Here is a 6,456-nt window from a genome sequence, read left to right as displayed (position 1 = left end):
ATTCATCACGGTTTTTTTCCCCTGTACTACAAACAAAGTAGCCATAAATATTCTAACATTCTGGAGTATGGTTCCCTTATATGAAATGTTTGGGACCAAAAATATTGTAGATTTTGGATTTTTTCAGATTTTGAAATATTTTCATATCATAATGTGATATGTTAGGAATGAGACCCAAGTTTAAATTTATTTACATTCCCTACATACAGTATACATGTAGCCTGAAGGTAATTTTATGTATTTGTAAAATTTTGTGCAAGAAACAAAATTTTGACTGTCTTTTGACTGTGACCAGTCATACAAGGCCTTATGTGAAATTTTTCACCTGTGGCATCATATCAGTGCTCAAAATGCTTCAAAATTTGAAGCATTTCAGATTTCATATTTTTTAGTTGACCTTGGAACATGGATGTGAACTGTGCAGGTCCACTTACATTTGTATTTTTTTTTTAATAAATATATCAGAAAAGTTTTGGAGAATTGCAATTGAAAAAAACTAGCAGACTGACTGCATAGCCTAGAAATATAAAAAAAAAAATAAGAAAATCTACATACATCATGAATGCATAAAGTATATGTATATAATAATCTATTTTATCATTTACTACCATAAAATATACACAAATCTATTACAAAAAGTTAAAACTTATTCAAATGTATGCACACAAACTGTACAAGTCACAATTTGCAGTCAAGAGAAACATAAACAAACATAAAGATGCTATATTAAACCACAACTGCATACAATTAACTACAGCACATACTGTCCTACCTGAATAATTATTTTTATTTTATTTTTATAAATGTGCTAAGTACAAGCCTACTTTTATTATATGGTTGTTTTGCTATTCGGATATATTGCTAGTGGTGAAGTCTGGGCTTTTACTGTACTCATCACTCCAGTAGTGAACATTGTACCCAATAAGTAATTTTTCAACCCTCACTCCCCTCCAACCCCGGCATCTTTTGGAATATTCTCCAACGTCTACTTTGCCTTGTATGTACTATTATAACAATTTTGCAGCCACCCCCTGCTGCTACTGTGGTGAACTCGTATTGCCAGTATCTGCCATGAGCACCTGGTCTCTTCAGTAAATTCTGTATCCAATAGTGTGTTCTCTCACTGTTCTCTTTTCATTGTGCTTAGTGTAATACTATCAATCTTGAATAACACCATGAGACCAATACAAAGAGCCACAAGTGATGCTGGGAGCGCTCCCGAGAAGCAGAGAAAAGTTGTAACATTATGATAAAAAGTTAGATTGCTTCCTGTAGATTGAGGTCTGCAGCTGCCTGCCATTTCAAAATAAATGAATCCAGTGTAAGGTCCCTTAAAAAAATGGGGGTGGGGGGAAATTCATGAGGCCCTCATTGTCGCTATGCCAACAGGCATGAAAACCTTGTCCTTTCTTATCTCATATTAAAAATGCAGCTTTTATGTGGGTACAGAATTACTATAAGAAAGACATACCTATAGATTCTTATTTGATTCAAGAAATAGCGAAGTCATTATTTGAGAATTTAAAGTAAAAAGAAGGTGAAAGATCTAAAGCTGATAATTTAATGCCAGTAAAGGATGATTTGATAATTTTAGAAAGTGGTTTGGTTTTAAAAATGTCAGGATAATGGGAGTAGCAACTTCTGCCAACCAAGAGCCAGCAAGTGAATTCTCAAATGCCATTAAGGCCCGGGTGCGGCTTGGCTCAAGCCTGTAATCCCAGCACTTTGGGAGGCCGCGACGGCAGATCACGAGGTCAGGAGTCGAGACTCATCTGGCTAACACGGTGAAACCCCATCTCTGACTCAAAAATCACAAAAAACTACCCGGTCGAGGTGGCGGGCGCTCTGTAGCTCAGCTATTCGGGCACGCCTGAGGCAGCGAGACATGGAGGTAAACCCGGGAGGCGGCAGCGTGCAGTCGCAGCTGAGCTCCGCGCCATGCACTCCAGCCTGGCGACAGAGCCAGATTCGCGTCTCAAAAAAAAAGAAAAACAAAAAAAAAATTGAGGAAACGGATATCTGCCTGAATACGGTATTAATCCTAATGTTATTAATGAGCTGAAAGTGGCCCTATCTACCGGAGGGGCCGGGTGGCGGGCGCTGTGGGGAGGGGAAGCCCAAAGGACATTTATTAGTAAGGAAGAGAAGCAAGCACCAAGATTTAAGGCAGGAAGGGACAGGCTAACTCTACTGCTTCGTGCAAATGTAGTCGGGTTTATGATCAGGGCTGCCCTTAGCTATAAAGTTGCTAACCCCTGAGTCTTGAAGGGAAAAGATAAACACTAGTTATCAGTCCTTTGGTTGTAGAACAAGAAGGCCTGGACAATGAGAATGCTTTTTTTGGATTGGTTCCGTCAATGCTTTGTCCCTGAAGTCAGAAGTACCTTGCCAGTAAGGGACTGCTTTTTAAAGTTTTTTGTTTGTTTGTTTCTTTAATTGGAAAGTGCCCCCTGGCCACCTAGAACCCTGTGAATTCAACACCAAAGGCAACGAAGTGGTCTCCTTTCCCCCAAACACATCTCTAATTCAGCCTCTAGGTAAGGGCATCATAAAGACCCTTTAAGGCTCTACACATGGCATTCTGTGGAAAGGTTTGTCAAGACTACGAAAGAGAACCCCAATAGAGAGAATATCATGGAAGTCTGGAAGGCTTACACATTTGAAGATGTCATCAGTTGATATAGAAAAAGCCGTGAAAACCATGAAACTCAAAACAATAAATTCCTGCTGGACAAAAGTACAATTTGTGTCTATATGTTGTGCATGACTACAGAATTATGACAAACCCAATTAAGAAAAAAACATGGAAAGAAGTGTGGATATGAAGGGAAAAAACGGTGTGAAGGGTTGCAAGATATGGATCTTGGAGGAATTTAAGAGCTAATAGACACCACACCAGAGAAATTAACAAAAGATGACTTGATGGAGATGAGTACTTCCTAACCAGTGTCAGACAATGACGAAGAAGACATAGAAGAACCAGTGCCAGAAAACAAATTGTCATTCAACAATCTGGCAAAAGGGTTCTGATTATTCAAGACTGCTTTTGACTTCTTTTATGACATAGACCCTTCCATGATACAGGAACTGAAACTAAGACAAATAGTGGAAGACTTATAGGTACTACATTGAAATTTTTTTAGAGAAATGAAAAAGCAAAATAGACAGAAATAATGGTGTATTTCTGTAAAGTTTCACCAAGTGTGTTTACCTCTTCTGCTTCCCCTTCCATGCCTTCTGCCTCTTCCACCTCTGCTACTCCAAGACAGAAAGACCAGCTCCTCCTCCTCCTCCTCTGCCTACTCAACATGAAAACAACAATGATGAAGACCTTTAGGATGATCTGCTTCCACTTAATGAATGGGTCATACATTTTCTCCTTCTTACAATTTTCTTGATTATAATTTTTTTCTGTAGCTTAGTTTATCGTAAGAATATAGTATATAATACACATAGCATGCAAAATATGTCTTAAACATAACACATGTTATCAGTAAGCCTTCTGGTCAACAATAGGCTATTAGTAGTTTGGGGGGAGTCAAAATTTGTATGTGGATTTTTCACTGTGTGGGAGGCCAGCTCCCCTAACTCTATGTTGTTCAAGGGGCAACGATATTCTTTCTCAATGGCACTTCACCTTCCATAAATTTAAGTCCCAAAAGTAGAACTTAAAGTTCAAAAGGATTTTTAAAAAAATAATTATTGCCAGATTACAGAAAGTTTCCAATTTACATTCTCACTAACAATGTACAATGTTGGTGTCCCTGAATCCTTATCAGTAATGAATTTTTAAATATACTATAAGGGATGAAAACATATTTTTGTAAATTTGAAATTCCCTGATCACTAATGAAGTTAAGCATCAATATTTTTCCTTTAATATGCAAATGCTGAAAATACCTCTAACTATAATAGATGTCAAAAATCTGTAAATCAGGCCAGGTGTAGTAGACACTCACCTGTAGTCCCAGCCACTGGGAGACTTGAGTCCAAGAGTTCAAGACTGTAGTATGCAAAGATTGAGCCTGTGAATAGCCACTGCACTCCAGCCTGGACAACATAGCAAGACCCCATCTCTTAAAAAAAAAGAGTCTATAAGACAAAGGTCCTCATAAATCAAGAGAAGCCAAGACAGTCACTGTGCCTGAAGAATATTTCAAATATTATTGTAAAACAATGAGATATTGAACATACATTGGAGCAAACTCTTCTTCACTCTTAAATCCTTTCAGCACAGAGACCATCAACTGACTGTGTCTGGGTGCTACCTGACTACTATTGGAGTCTCTTTCATCTGCTTGAGTCTGTGCAACAATATGAAATTATAATTTTACTATGCACCTAAACTTTCCTCAATATATTGAATTATTACAGAAATTGATGAGTCAGATTTTGTAAATTCAGTTACCTTTTTCCACTATGCTAGGCCTCATATACTATCTGGTCTCAGGGTTAAAGGTCCACAATTGAATAAGCCAAACTTCTTAATTTGAGGGTAAAGTATGTTAATAAATCTGGCCTTAATGTCAAATGAACTTATGTCATATTAAGTAGCTGGATAAAAACATGCATTCCAAAGTGGATACTGTTTATCAGGCTCAGTGCTCTATTCTTGACAGTAAATCCCAGAATAGGGTGGATGCTTTAATTGTGTATTAAATAGTATTAGGTGTAATATTGAAACCACTAAGGAAACACTATTGATGTGAATAGGAACACTAGCTGTGGAGCTGGGTATTTTCTATATAAATGCTATGTCTTTCACTCACCTGTTTAGTGGGCAAGTTGTTTCAGTTCCTATAATATCTAAATTGGAGAAAATCACCCCACCTACTTCTTCAGATGTTATAATAATTATGAGGGATAACATCTTTTTAAGTGCTTAACACAATTCCTCACATATAGAAAGCAATAATAAACATTGGCTAGCATTGTAAGGAGGTTTATTGTCTTCTAATGTGTTTTCACACATTTTCTCTCTGGGATCTTGAGTGAAACGTGGATCTAGAAGAAGAACAAAATGATGTTACCTTAATGATCTCTATGTATTTATACTCAAAGGTGTCTTAAAATACTTTGCTGGCCAACAAAAGATACCTCCTGTTCTAATTGGGCATTGTCCTTTTCTTTAAACTATGCAGACAAACAATATTATAAAGTGAGAACATCAGCATAAAAAACATAAACATAAATCTTAAAAGTGAGTTCATGAAAATTCTTACTGATAAAATGTCAATGTCACAGACTGAATGTTTGTGTCCCCCAAATTTGTATATTGAAATCCTAACCCCCAGGGTACTCGCGTTAGGAGGTAGAGTCTTGGGGAGGTGATTAGGTCATGAGGACAAAATTCTCATGAATGGGATTTGTGCCCTTATAAAAGAGATCCCAGAGAGCTCATTGGCCCTTTCCAGAGTATGGGGATATAGCAGGAAGTTGCCTTCTATGAGCCAGAAGGGTTGACCTCACCCCAGATGCTGAATCTGCCTTGATATTGGACTTCCCAGCCTGCATAACTGTAAGAAATTTCTGTTGTTTGTAAGTTACTCAGCTTATGGTATTTTGTTACAGCAGCCTACACAGACTAAGACGAGTATCATTTCGAGGATTGAAATTTCTTCATAAATGAATAGACCCTGTTAAACCATATTCTCTGCTAACCCCATTTATTCACTGTTCCTCTTTATTTTAGTTTCAGATTTTTGCTATTTGTCTCTGTAATTTTATTCATTCTTCACAATTTGCCATTCTTACACTTCAAATCATGTTATCAGTTTATAATACCTCCATCAAATGATAGTCTGCATTTGTTTATCCTTGGCTGATTAAAAACACTTGGCATAATTTCCTTTAAATCATCTTCCTCCCATCTCACAACACTGTATTGTTTTCAGTTAATTTCCAATAAACTCTTCATTGCCCATGCTGTCAGAGTTGTCAGAGTTAATCCCTGTTTAAGCTAATAGGTCCAACTTCAACAAACGAATCTTTCATGAAAGCTGCTGACAAGTCAGAGTATTAATTAAATCTAGTTTCATTGCTTCTCACTCTCCTTGATCTTTAACTCTTGTTTTTTGGGAGACAGTCACAGAGTTCTGGTGCTAATAAATACTATAAAAAGTATGGAATACAGTCTGAAGAAGCAGAGTGTTCTCTTTAAAGTTGATGTGGTGCTTTTTGTGCACTGAGCATTGGCTCAAAACCCCAAAATTAGGCAGCCATACTCCTAAGCTCATCTTCAACCATAAGACAGAAAAGTCAAACATATCTGAAAATATAATATCACTGGTACCTTATACCAGCACTAAGAATAAGAAAACCCTGGAGAGTGGCTCTAGCATAATATTTTTCAATTGGAATTAATTTTTCAAAATGGAAAGGACTTCATTTTTTTGTTATAAAATTAGTATGTGTTTATTATTAAAATAAGTACAAAATCTATAAAAGAAAAGGGAA

This window comes from Rhinopithecus bieti, unplaced genomic scaffold, assembly GCF_001698545.2.
Source record: "Rhinopithecus bieti isolate Rb0 unplaced genomic scaffold, ASM169854v2 scaffold_1561, whole genome shotgun sequence".
Classification (NCBI taxonomy): Eukaryota; Metazoa; Chordata; class Mammalia; order Primates; family Cercopithecidae; genus Rhinopithecus; species Rhinopithecus bieti.
The sequence above is the reverse complement of the archived record's forward strand: the minus strand, read 5'-3'. Positions refer to the sequence as shown.